Source organism: Papaver somniferum, chromosome 9 (assembly GCF_003573695.1).
Source record: "Papaver somniferum cultivar HN1 chromosome 9, ASM357369v1, whole genome shotgun sequence".
In the NCBI taxonomy this organism is placed as follows: Eukaryota; Viridiplantae; Streptophyta; class Magnoliopsida; order Ranunculales; family Papaveraceae; genus Papaver; species Papaver somniferum.
In genome coordinates this window covers 158,488,093-158,501,829 of record NC_039366.1, presented here as the reverse complement: position 1 = coordinate 158,501,829, position 13,737 = coordinate 158,488,093, and the positions used below count along the sequence as shown (strand labels likewise).

At 38.7% G+C, this 13,737-nt stretch overlaps 1 long non-coding RNA gene across 3 annotated transcripts; it reads right to left on the bottom strand.

Moving 5' to 3' along the window:
• Window positions 1-8,040: 8,040 nt before the first annotated feature.
• LOC113314127 lies at window positions 8,041-12,416 on the bottom strand. Of its 3 annotated transcripts, XR_003342284.1 has the most exons (6): window positions 12,166-12,416; window positions 10,650-10,879; window positions 10,130-10,458; window positions 9,258-9,389; window positions 8,639-8,751; window positions 8,041-8,392 (listed from the first exon to the last, which is right to left on the bottom strand). It is a non-coding gene; the product is annotated as an uncharacterized LOC113314127 (long non-coding RNA). The 3 variants fall into 3 exon arrangements; XR_003342282.1 differs by having other exon boundaries at window positions 9,258-10,458; XR_003342283.1 differs by having other exon boundaries at window positions 9,258-10,458; window positions 12,170-12,416.
• Window positions 12,417-13,737: the final 1,321 nt, after the last annotated feature.

Here is a 13,737-nt window from a genome sequence, read left to right as displayed (position 1 = left end):
GCTTCATAGCTTAGCCGGAAGAGTATAAATGATGCTTAGGCCTCATTTATAGATAGGGAGCCTTACCAATGGAGCGTGTTAAGCATGGGCATCACTATGCCATGCCGCATACCAAGTACTCATCACTTGGATGCATTTTGACGGAACGACCTATACGGACTAGGCCATTACCATTATTGCTTGGCCACGACCATGCAAACGAGTTGGCTTAAGCTTCTGTCCTTTCTTGGATGAACTACAGTCTGTGTTTGATCCCTTTAGAGTAGAGAAGGGTACGTAGGCAGCCGCAATGAGTTGCAGCATTTCCGGTCCAGCACTTTGTCGCTCATATCATCTAATTGTGAGATGATTGCGACATTCTGGCCTCTCATATCATCTGGCTCGGTATATCAACGCAAGAGATGATTGTGGCCAAACTTGATGAGGCAAGTTACATTCCATTCACTGGATGCTCATACTTCCTATCAAGGCGTTCGACATAGGCTAAAAACCCGAGTGTCGTAATTTAGATCAAGAGGAGTCCATTTTGATGGGAAACGACCCAAAGATCAAGAAATATTGATCTATTGATCCACATGGTCACTAGAAATCATCCAAATTCCATCGTTTAGGGCCTCAAAAGGCCGTTTTGTTGTTTTAGAAAAGTTTTTGTTTTCTTAATAAACCCTTCGCGGAACAAGGGTAAGTTGGAACGGTGTGGGGGATAAGTTAGCTGCATCATGCTCCACGAGCATGCTTGCAAGGGAAAATGTACGTGCATTTGCGTAGCTTTGAGGCCCGGATCGTAGCTTCATCAATGGCGCACCTGGGGAGATTACGGCCTGCGGGGCAACACGCCAAAGGCGTAATTTTCCGGTCCGTCATAGTTGGTATCACAACAAGTTCCGAGAAAAAACTAGGGATTGTGCGAAGTGGACTCATTTGCGAGTATTTTCCTAGAAAGGAAAACTTAAAGTTGGAGAGTAGGCCAACTTTTGCGCGAAGAGGAGTTTGTAACTGCTATGCCAGTTACTTTGCAAATCAAGTTGAGATTTTTTAAGTACTGTGAGTTTGCCTGGCCTAAGTGGCACCCCACTTACGAGTGGATATCCGGAAGACCATCTGGGACGGTGGGTAGACAATGGGACTGATCATCCCCACACGTTGGAAACTTGCCAACGGTGTGCGTTGTTAGGCCGGCTAGCATCCCACTTACGAGTGGCAACCTGGATGACCGTCAGGGATGGTGGGTAACTGGAAGCTGTTCCACACAGTACTGCAAAAAGAAGTGGCATGTTGTGTTATACTCGTGCCAAACCTTTGGCACCAACCTTGTGAACCTTAGGGATTTCTGGGTGGTAGTATGGGATGCCATCTAGGATACCTGGTCGAGATATCCTATTGGCACTGGCCAATTGCGATTCTTGGTATTGTTGTGTGCACTTTTGGATTCTTGGGCAGGCGGTATGGGACGGTTGCTCATAAGATCTAAATTGTTGTTCACAATAACTTGAAGAAACCCGTGATTTCTGAGCATCTGGTATGGGACTTTTACTCAAGAAATCCAAACCGAAGAGATTTTCCACAATAGTTTTTGTTTTGAATTTCGGGGAAGAAATTCTTTAAAGGGATGAATAATGTAACACCCCGTGTTTTTATAATGGCGCATGCTAAAAGATGCGTCACGGCCTGAGATGAAGCTTCATCTCAAGCTTCGTTGCGTGTTAAGAGGAACATTGGCCTAGAGCCAATATTGTATGAAATGATGCATTAGGCCAGTTGGGTGGCTGGCCTAGAACAAAGTAGCGCCAAAATGGCGCAATACGCAGATCATTGGTCTATGACCAATATCGTACCACATGGGTGCAACAGGCCAGAGCAGGCTGGCCTTAGAAATGGAACAACCAACATGGCTGCACATCGGGTTGGCAGCGCACAACCAACATGGCTGAACATCGGGTTGGCAGTGGACAGCCAACATGGATGGAGATTGGGTTGGCAGCAGAAAGCCAACATGGCTGAACATCGGGTTTGCAGCGGAGAGTCAACATGGCTGCACATCGGGTTGGCAGAGGACAACTAACATGGCTGGACATCGGGTTGGCAGAGGATAGCCAACATGGCTGGACATCGGGGTGGCCTATGGGCCAAAGACGGAAGTACATCCATCACGGCCATTCACGGGACATGGCTCAGTAAATGTTCAGCCGTCATGGCCGGACATTGAAACTGGCTTGTGAGCCAGAACTGAATGTACATCAATTACAGCCATACATCGTTGTTGGCCAGAGTGGTGAGGTGCATCCATCATGGCCGGGGGAGTTTATGAATGATTTTTCCTTCCCCAATTTGAGTTGTAAAAATGTCAAATTAACATATATAGGGAGGGATAGTTGGTTGAAGGTACATATGCGGACCATGTACCAAGTAAGCTTCATACCTTATCCAGAAGAGTATAAATGATGCTTAGGCCTCATTTATAGATAGGTAGCCTTACCAATGGAGCGTGTTGAGCATGGGCATCACTATGCCATGCCGCATACCAAGTATTCATCACTTGGATGCATTTTGACGGAACGGCCTATACGGACTAAGCCATTACCATTATTGCTTGGCCATGACCATGCAAACGAGTTGTATTAAGACAGAGCTTCCGTCCTTTCGTGGATGAACTACGGTCTGTGCTTGATCCCTTTAGAGTAGGGAAGGGTACGTAGGCGGCCGCAATGAGTTGCAGCATTGCCGGTCCAACACTTTGTCGCTCATATCATCTAATTGTGAGATGATTGCGACATTCTGGCCTCTCATATCATATGGCTCGGTAGCTCGACGCAAGAGATGATTGTGGCCAAACTTGATGAGGAAAGTTGCATTCAATTCACTGGATGCTCATACTTCCTATCAAGGCGTTCGACATAGGCTAAAAACCCGAGTGTCGTAATTTAGATCAAGAGGAGTCCATTTTGATGAGAAACAACCCAAAGATCAAGACATGTCGATCTATTGATCCACGTGGTCACCAGAATTTAGCCAAATTCCATCGTTTAGGGCCTCAAAATGTCGTTTTTGCCGTTTTAGGAAAGTTTTTGTTTTCTTAATAAACCCTTCGCGGAACAAGGGTAAGTTGGAACGGTGTGGGAGCTAAGTTAGCTGCATCATGCTCCACGAGCATGCTTGCAAGGGCAAATGGACGTGCATTTGCATAGCTTTGAGTCCCAGATCGTAGCTTCATCAATGGCGCACCAGGGTAGATTACGGCCTGCGGGGCAACGCGCCAAAGGCGTAATTTTACGGTCCGTCACAGATATTTTGCTCACTCGAGCATCTGGGCGTTACATGGTCGACTCATTATCCCATGTAGATGGTCCCTCCTTCACTCCGTGGTTGATTTTCAATGAATCATCAATTGATCAACAATTGATCCAAATTAGGGTTTTGGATCCAAAGCTCTGCAAAACATAATTCTGAGCAGATTCAAACACTAATAATTTTACATTGATCCCATGAACAACATTCCAATTAATTATACTTGGTTCAGTTACCAGTATTTTGAATTGATATTTTATTTGGTCCTATTACCAATAATTCATCAAACGAGCAATACTTGCTCAAATGAGCAATATTTCTCAGACTAAGGAATATTGGTTCAACTATCAATATTCAATAATTCATCAAGTGAACAATATTTGTTCACCTTAACTATCAACATTTATTCGACAATTGTACTTTTGTCTCAACGGACACGTTCAATTCATGATCCCGGAACATTTGTTCGACTCAGCAATACAAGGACTCATCGTCCCATGAAGTCAGCAACTGACTAACTAAATACACGTCTGCCTTGCAGACTCCATAATCACGAGACATCAATCGTGTCGCATGGGTGATATTAACTAAGGTTTTGGTCTGGCGGCCTACGGCACGTGTGTTCACCCACGATGAGAATGTGAGCAAGTCGTGCAATCAGTTGGAGGAGTTAGCAAAGTAGTGGATGGAAAACCAACCAAGTCTCCGCATGATGAGCAACTGGTTTCAACACGATTTCCATTTCCCCACTCTTTGACTCCAATAACTGTCACATTTCATGGGATCAAGGTGTTTACAATTCTCGCAATATAAATAAGTCTCTGAATCATGATTGAGGGACGAACGGTTTTTCGTAAAACAGACAATTCTCGATAGACAGTCTTTCGTCTACACGAACTCATCGTCTTAGCAATTACTCTCAACTGAGTAAACTTAATCATTTAGAAACTATTTTCACGCAAAATAGACAACACACCAATAGTCCTTGATCACCATTGATCTCATACATTTCTCAGCTTCCCTCCTACAGATCAACCTATCCTCTCTTGTGACCGAATTGACTCTGGAACGGCCATTGTCTTGGTTTAGACCGGAGTCCTACAGATTGATCTCTCGAACTTAAAGCACTCCCTTCTTGCAGTGCATCTGTGTGAGGTTAAGCATTTCGCTCGGTTCAAGGAGTCTCCTCCGCACGGTCGTCTCCTCAATTCCGTGAAAACCAGCAAATCATTTTTCCCCATCTACAGATGGAAAAAATGGGTTTTTTTTGCAGAGAGTGGTGTAATATGATAATGCAATGCATCAGTACTACATCTATTTCTATCCTTATTAATGGTGCTCCTTGTTCTTCTTACAAACCATCAAGGGGTATCAGGCAGGGTGATCTGTATCACCTTATTTGTTCATTATTGCTATGGAGGATTTCTCAAGATAATTGCTTATGGTTGAGCATGAAAAGAAGATTGAGGGCATTAAAATTATTCCAGGAGCTCCTTCTATCTCCCATTTATTCTTTGCTGATGATTGTCTACTAATTGCAAATGCTGATCTTTACAATATTAACAATCTGCTGGAAATTATTAATGAGTTTGGAGCAGCATTTGGGCAAGTGGTAAATTTCACAAAGTCAAGTGTGTTCTTCAGTGCTAATGTTCCATTAAGATTCTGTAGAATATTGTCTAGAAGATTAAAAGTTTCTCATATGAATCCAGAAAAGAAGTACTTAGGAATGCCACTGCTGGTTGGAAAAAACAAGAAGAAATGTTTCACACATCTTCTAGACAAAGTTAAAAACATATTATCCATTTACAGGGGTAAAACTATGACACAATGCAGTAAATCTCTAATGATTAACACTGTCACCAACACCATTCCTTCCTACACTATGAGCTGCTTTCAGATTCCAAAAGAGAAAGCGCTTATCTCGCTCGAGAAAAACGCCTTGAGGATGATTTAACTGCTGCTCTTGATAAAATCAAGATATTGGAAGATGACTTGAAAAAGTTCAATACTAGTTCAAGCAAATTAATCACAATGCTAGGAGCAAGTAAAAATCATCGTGATACACGAGGATTGGGCTATAAGGGAATAGATGCTCCAAGTATTAGCAAAGAGGTAAAATTTGTCAAGGCTGGTGATTCTTCTCAACAAAAGGTTTCCACTGATGGAAAAAGTGAAATACCTTCACCAGCTTCTAAGGTTTGAAAGAGCAAAGTATATCAACCTCCAAAGTCACCACACAGTGATCGAGGTAAGAACATTCCTTATGTTTGCCACTATTGCGGAAATAAAGATCACCTGGAAAGGAGATGTCGTTTCCGTACAAGGAATGAGAAACTTCATGATGTTCTTGTTTGGGCATCACAATAAGTTGTGATACCAAGATCATATGTTAAGACTAATCCCCTTAACGTTACAGGTTGTAACTGTCCAACCTATAGGCAAAGGAATCAGTGTTGTGATAAACCTAGATTTTCCAATAAACGTCATATTAATCCTTTTCACAATCGTAATGGTTATCAAAAGGATAACTTCGTAAAGATGAAGATAAGATCCGATGCTCCCAATTGGAGAAAGACTAACTTGCAAAAGAATAGTCAATCCGATTATCTTCCAAGAATTCTAGAAGAGAGTAATGGGAAGAAGGTTCTGATTGTTCCTAAACGCACTCAGAAGTGGATACCAAAGAAATTCAATGATGTTTTGAGTGTGAAAAGAAATGATCTCCCAGAAAATTTCATGACTATGCAGAAGGCAGTATCCATGATGTTGGAACTTAAAAAGTTATATGGAAAGATGGATTTGGATGTGAAGGTTCTAAAAGCGATCTCTTTCATGATAATCCAAAAGTCATTTGTGGTGAGCAAGACATTACTCACCTCAACACAACTTGAGTGTGTTGTTAGTGCATCCTCACCAAGGAATGCCCTGCTATGTATACAGTGAGGGAAGCACGAGAATTGGGGCGCACAGACTATGTTCGGTAAGGCTGTAGAATTCGATTGGATTCTTCTAAAAAAGTATGTCTATAAACTTGAGAAAGATTTGTGTTTTTATTTGATTAGAGTACTTATAATGGTCCATGTACCTTGCTTATAGTTCATTTCTACCTAACTTGATCTGTGGTTAAGGTTCTTAAATGTTTAGGTTTGAAAATAGTAGTTCGGGATGTTTGGACTTCATGGTACACATACCAGGTATGCATACCATCATCTAAAATTAAAATCCAGGGATTTCAGTATGCATATCCGTTTGCACACTGCTCCAGGTCATGAAAATTCGTTGTGCAAAGCGGTATGCATACTTGGCCGTAGACGTCGATATTCGGTAAACTTGTTTTGGCCGTAACTTCTTCGTCCGAACTCGAAATTACCTCATTCTTTTTGCAATCTATTCCTATTTGAATTCTCTTCAAAATGGATATGAGAATTCCTGAATTTGGATGAGTTAAGATTGGTATTTATCCCGTCTCTTATTTTTGAGTGTTGTGCTCCGTTTCGTCGCACTTGTTCCGCTTCTCTTGGACTTGGGCACTTGGATTCTTGAGTACTAATCTTCTAAGCTCATTTGTAGCTTTTACAAGAATGTTTTTGGTGAATCACAAAGAAGGAAGTTCAAGAATGGGAAGTAGTACGCATTACTCTGAGATTCTTGAATGTGCACAATCATCTTATGTGAACTATGATGCATGGTATTTGTTGACTTTGTATGTTTTTCTTTGTTAAGAAAATCTTTTTATACGCCTTTGGTAGCTATTCTTGGTGTAAATACGTGCGAAAAAGATTGATTCTACCTTCTAAGGACAAAGATTGATTTTACAGTATTAATCTTTATTGGTTTTATATATTGCAAAAATTGTTATGGGATATGTTGTTTACGTCCGTGAACCTTGACTGTCCCATATTTTCTCATGATCAAAAGTTAAATTTATTATATGTCAGTATGAAAATATTGATAAAAGATAGAATGAACTTTTGAATACAAAAGTTAAGCCTTTTATGTCATTATGCAAATATTGGGAAGAAAAGATGAACTTTTGTTTACAAAGATTAAGTCTATTATATGTCATTGTGCAAATAGTGATGAAAAATAGAATGAATCTTTGATTATTCCGCAATATTGGTCCTTCCCTTATCTACATCTTTGTGTATATACTGTGTTGCTCCGTAAGTTCTCTTATGTTGAGCATGGCCAATTGAATTGATCATTTTCCTTGTGGTTAATTAAATTGTGATTTTTGGATACAAATTCATGTTTCATGTAATTTGTTAATATCCAAATAAATCCTTCTTTTCTTGTAAAAGTAAGGTCACTCTTGTTGTTCTTTCGGGAATGACATTTTATGGGGGAGAGTTCTTAATTGAACTTGTGCTTAATTGCCAAATCTTTGTGGGGAGTGCGGTTGTGGAATATTGTAGGGGTTATCTGGTATCTTTATAAACTCCTTGAGGAATGCATTTAGTTTCGGCTATATGATTGCATCTAAACAAGTTGATATGTTAACTACACCAAAATCCCTGATTTACCACGTTTATATTCGTTGCAAATAATTTCAGCACCGGTTACGTACGTTGCCCAAACGGCGTCACAAATTTTAGGCAACGTTGATATACGTTGCTTTAGCTTATTTAAGCAACTTCTGAAACGTTGACGCATCCGTTGCTTAGATGACCTAAAGCAACCGATGTAAGCGTTCCTTAATTAATTAAAAGCAACGGTTTGAAGAACACTTATATCCGTTGTAGAATACGTGAATTAAAAAAAAAATTACAATATTTGTATATTTCAAAATCCTGTATTACAGAACCCTCTCTGAACATTCTAGATATATAGATACTTAAACCTGCATGTTAATTACAATATTCATAACAAGGTCTGAAGCATGTACAGGACAATGCTACTTGGAGTTGATATAAAATTTCAACAGTTTATCGACAGAACTAAGACTTGACACTAATTTAATTTATGGTTCAGAGGATAAAATCAAAAAGAACTCAACAGAGTAATTACTTGGCGGACGTTGGTTGTCTGGTGGTGAAGTTCAATATATAATGCTCTCCCCTAACATATCACCTTTGCTCGACTTCAAGAACATGTATTCAGCATTCTGCATTCATTTCAAAAACAAAACAAGAGTCAGACCCTTTCGAACATTTAGGAAAACAGGAACAAAAGCCACCGATGAAATGAAACAACCAAGTGAAATAGCACATTTAATCAATTGGCACAACAAGAACATCATTCTTGGTTAAGTTTCATGAATCTTGTTAGTTTGTCTATTAATCAAATAATTTTTACAGGGGTTAACAACAACAAATTCATCAAAAAAGAGAAGTAAGGGGTGATAACAAACCTTTAGCTCCATTCCAGATGCTCTGCCCATCTTCTCTGCAATATCTTCTTTAAATTAATTCCACACATCAAGTTCATTATTCTTGAGTGAATTTCCAAAATATCCCATCGAGACTACAACAAGAAGCAAGAAGATGTAAAACAAAGTCATGAGACACTTTCTAAGAGGAAATTATGAATTCTGAATCACAGAGCACATTGTTTACAAGTATTCAGATTTCCAATTTCCAATTTCAGCTGCGGTGGTTCTTTACCAAAAAATATGTATTGCTAATGAGATTACCAAATAACAAAAATGATAGAAATAAAATCATGATAAGAACTAAGATTCCCGACAGGGATACTATGATTTAGAACGTGCCAAAACTAACTTCTTCCCCCAAAGCTACTAGGGTAAACACTTCTTAGGGGAAACATTTCCTATGGTCAGATATAGTGACAAACCCTTAAGCTGCGCCATCACCAAGGTAATTGAAGGATCTTCTTGTCCATAGGTTACTCCATCACCAACGTATAGATACAAATACAATCAAGATGACAATGAATCAGATGAATTGCATTCACCAATAATAGAACGAGAACATTAACAAGAGCAAGTGGTTTGAGAAGTAGCGAAGTACCCTGAAGACTGAAATCCTCTAAAATTAGCTTGCGCTTTTGAAAACTACAATCCCTGAGCTGATCCTTCGCTTCCGAAAAAGGTTCAGCAAAGAGCTTCCATTTTTTAGCTTGCACTCTTGAAAAATCGTCACCTTCAAACACATAGACAGTCAAAATCAAAAGGAAAATCTATAATAGTTTCGAGAGGATTATAGATACAGGTTCGAGACGATTCAAAAGAGTAATTTCCAATGTTAATTTATTTATTTTTGTCCCTTCACATACAAATTACAGCAAGGAAAAAACACAATCCAAGAACAACCCAGGACCAGAGTCAGGTTATCATCAACATACTCCTTAACTACAAACCCAACCCACTGGAATCGCTTATTTTCATCATGCACGTCACACTTCACTGTAAGACCACGACTCTTACAGTGAAATAAATTATATCACTTCTTTTATAAATGAAAATGGATATTAAATGAGTGTAAGTTACGTTATCTAACCATGGTGTTGATCTTGGAGAATGGTGGTGGGATTGTTTCATTAAGGGATAAACGTAATATGCTGTTTGCTTGGTAAGTTCCAAATGATTATTAACGGACAAACATACCAAAGTTTCCTGCACCAAAAAGAAATGAGGATATTCCTCATCTCCACGTTTGACTTTTTGTTTCATTTAGTCCCTATAGTCCATGAAAACCATTAGGTATGGATAGTAAAAACATAATAATTGTCCAGTCATGGCAATAGTATATATAAACTAATAAACAAAGTGATTGATCTAGTTATGACACCCAATTTCTAAAAGCTGATCCCTCCCAAAAGTATCATGGTAATAACGAGTTGGAAGAAATGATAACAAGTAAAACTTTAGAAAGTATTTTACCTCAACCTCCAAAATGTATGATGTCTACAGAGGAACAAGAGGCCTTCCTATGCCGTACTCCAGATACGACAGTAACAAGCATGTGACGGGAAAAAAACATGCACACTTGATATATAATTAAGACTACAGGGTATATATTTGTGTTCCATTCAGTTGTGCGTCACTCACCACCAGTATATATTTGTACTGTGCCACTGAATCACAAGAGATTAAATCCAAATGAAGGAAATCCCCACTAGCCACCGAAAAATAGAACTTCATTATATCCTAGAACATATCATTTTAAGCATATTCTTCGGCCATACCACAAATATGTTGGTGGAAGAAGTCTGCATGACGATAGAATGAAACGGAAACAACAGTAAGCCGGCTTAAGAGTCAAGCCAACAAAAAATAAACATAAGATGCAAATAACCTTGTGGGGCTAGTAATCAAATAATCACAAGATCATCTAATATAATATCTTATAAAATAACATCAAGGCAATCAGCTGTCGAATGAAGCAGGGAGTTGATTTTACCTGAACTAGGAAAGTGAATGACCTGGCCTAACTTTGAGACCTGGAGAGCAATACTAGCATCGCAGGATTTCTTCTTGGGGTCTCTGATAATCTTGTTGTAACTAGAGTTCTTTTCAAGCCTTTAATAAATGTCAATTCATAGGTGAACGTAATCCTTAGTCCCAGCACTCGACTCCTCATCAATTGGATCAGCTCTCTCATGTATTCTGCTAGGATGCTCATTTGGAATCCTGCAATCCATAAAACAATAAAAGTCTGACTTACTGTGAAACTATCAAAATCAAACATCACAACAAATAAACTAAAAGTTTGAAATTAAGTACAGATGCGTTTAGTTTGCCTAAGTCCCATCACAATAAGTAAGGGTTCCACGAGAAGCATATTTTTCTATTTTTGCGAAGTGCGGCACATTCGACCTCTGCTTCTGAAGGAGCCCACAAATCATAAAAAGAAACAAAGTTGAGGAAAGTGCCAATAGCTGATACCAAACATCCCAAAATAACTCTCAGATTTCTGTTCTTTCATGCATTTTGGTGTATGTTCAAAGTAAAACGTTCAACTTCAGCACCTAAGAATAGAGCACCCAAGCTGAAAACATATATTATAAACAACCAGACTAATAACATGAATGTATGTACAGTGTAGCAATGGAGACGTTCCAGTAATTCAATAAAAGTCATCTCAGCATTGAAAAGACAGATGATAAAACAAATCACTGACATGACATCAGGCACTCTTGGGATGCAGCTACTACCTACTGTAACAATATCAAGAATTCAACCATTTTCTTAAAACCCTGCCAACATCAAACCAGTAGAAAAGGAAACCAAAGTAATTCTAAGGCCGGTTGCAAAATTTTATGATTACAGTAGCAATAGCCGCACCACTGAGAAGCTCGGTCATCCACCACCACAAAGCTACCATTAACAACACCAATATCTTCCCACATGCCGAAAGCTACAGAACCACCAGCTTCAACATAAAACAACCATTAACAACCACAACAAGTAAAAAAAAACCACTTGCAGCCAACTGCGACCAACAATCTCCACCCATTGAAATAAACACCTAGGAATGAAAAATCACCACCAACTACTGCCAAATCCCCACCACCACCACCCAACCTCATAGCAGACTCATAGCTTCATCACAAACACCAAGCAATGAGGTACCACCTCCAACTAAATGCAAAAAATCTGCAGCACTAACCCCACCACCAACACCTGCTACCAACATCTACAAAATAAAGCATACCACGGACTCAAAGCTACAACACATGCCACTTTCACCAGCAAAACCATCAACTCCACATACAAACAGTATCTTTAGAACACCACATGACCACAAAACAGAAATCAAAAGAAAACCCATACTTTAAAACTCCACCGAATACAGTAAACATAAACGAAAATTGCAAAATCTTTAGAGAATATTCCCTACCAAAAGACGTTGTTCATAAAATTAGGTCAAAATAAAGCAATAATAATAAAAACAAGTAAGCAGATTAGGGTTATACCTACACGATCTATTAGTTCATCACTAGAGAAGGAAAGTTCAGGTTGGAACCAAGCACGTCTTACAGAATCGATTTCTAGGGTTTGGGTAATTGAAAGATTGGATTTGATTTCCGAAATATGGGTTTTGATTTATGAGACTAGCGTTTAGGAGAAATGGGTTTGAATTTCTGAAAGCTTTGGTTTGATTTCGGAAATCAAGGTTTAGGGTTAGAAGAGAAGAAAAAATGAGAGGAGAACTCGATAAGAATTTTGAGAGATAAGATAAAGAAAATGAAAATAGAAGAAAACAAAAGAGAAATAGAGGATAATATGGTTGCAATAGACATTTAAGCCCTCACTTACATCAATAAAGGTTAGCGTGTCCTAGTTTTTTTTTTATTTTTCGGTAATTAGGATTTAGTGCAACGTATGTTTGGTTTTGTGCAACGTATAATCGTCTGCAACATGTAATTGCAAACCCAAAAAAGCAAACGTTGCAAAAACCTGAATATGGTGTAGTACGTTGTTCTCTTTTGGTCATGAAGTATCTCTATGAAAATTTCATGAGGATCCCACTAGTTTTCGTACCTTTGCCAATTTATATTGACAAAAAGGGGGAGAAGTAATGTGTAGTTCACACCACAAATACATATGGTTTACAAATCATTATGTAAAGGGGAGTGGTTTTCATGTTGAGATGAAGTATTGACTAAGGGGGAGTGATACATATCACCATAGTATTGTTGTCAAAGTTGTGATACAATTGGAACTTGATGTTGTATAATGATATTATGACCTGTATAACAATGATTGAGAGCAACTGTTTTCTCATTGTTATTGCTACGGATCTTCAACAACAATGATGCGGAATTGAACACATTTGGAATCATTGGAGTACTTGGAAGTGACGAAGATTTCGATTAATATTGAAGAACCAAGGAGATCAAGCATTTGGATGAGAAGATACAAAGTTTATTTATTTTGTAATCCATATGTATTGATAGTTTTGTCACTAAAATTGACAAAGGGGGAGATTGTTAGAGCACTGCTCGGTCGAACTCATAAACGTTGCTATCTCAAGCTTGTTTGTCAATGTTAGTGATCAAAACCATAATTCTTGATTTCTAGTCTACTTATAGATGTCTCTCGGACTAGGATAGATTATGTAGTTGAGCATTAGACTTCACGACGTTCATCAATTGAAGACGAAGAACTACTAAGGCGAGCTTGTGGAACTTCATCAACAAAATGTATCTAGAGACTGAAACTCATCTAGTACTTTAGAAACCACTTATTGAGAGATATGTAGTCATTTCGCATTCTATCAATCATTCTCTCGTTTTTGTTTACTCAAATAAATTGATGTTCGTATGAGTCCTTTCAAAAGGATCATCATGTCACAACCAAAGTGGCTTTATGGTTATGCCCAAAGCCTGTATGAGTCAATTCCCAACATTTCATCGTCGGGGTCTATATGGATTCAATAATCCAAATACTATAATGATTTACATTTCACTAGATTGACTCACTAGTTTCTCTAATACATTAGATACTATAAAAGATGCATTCAATTACGTTCTCATCACTGTGAG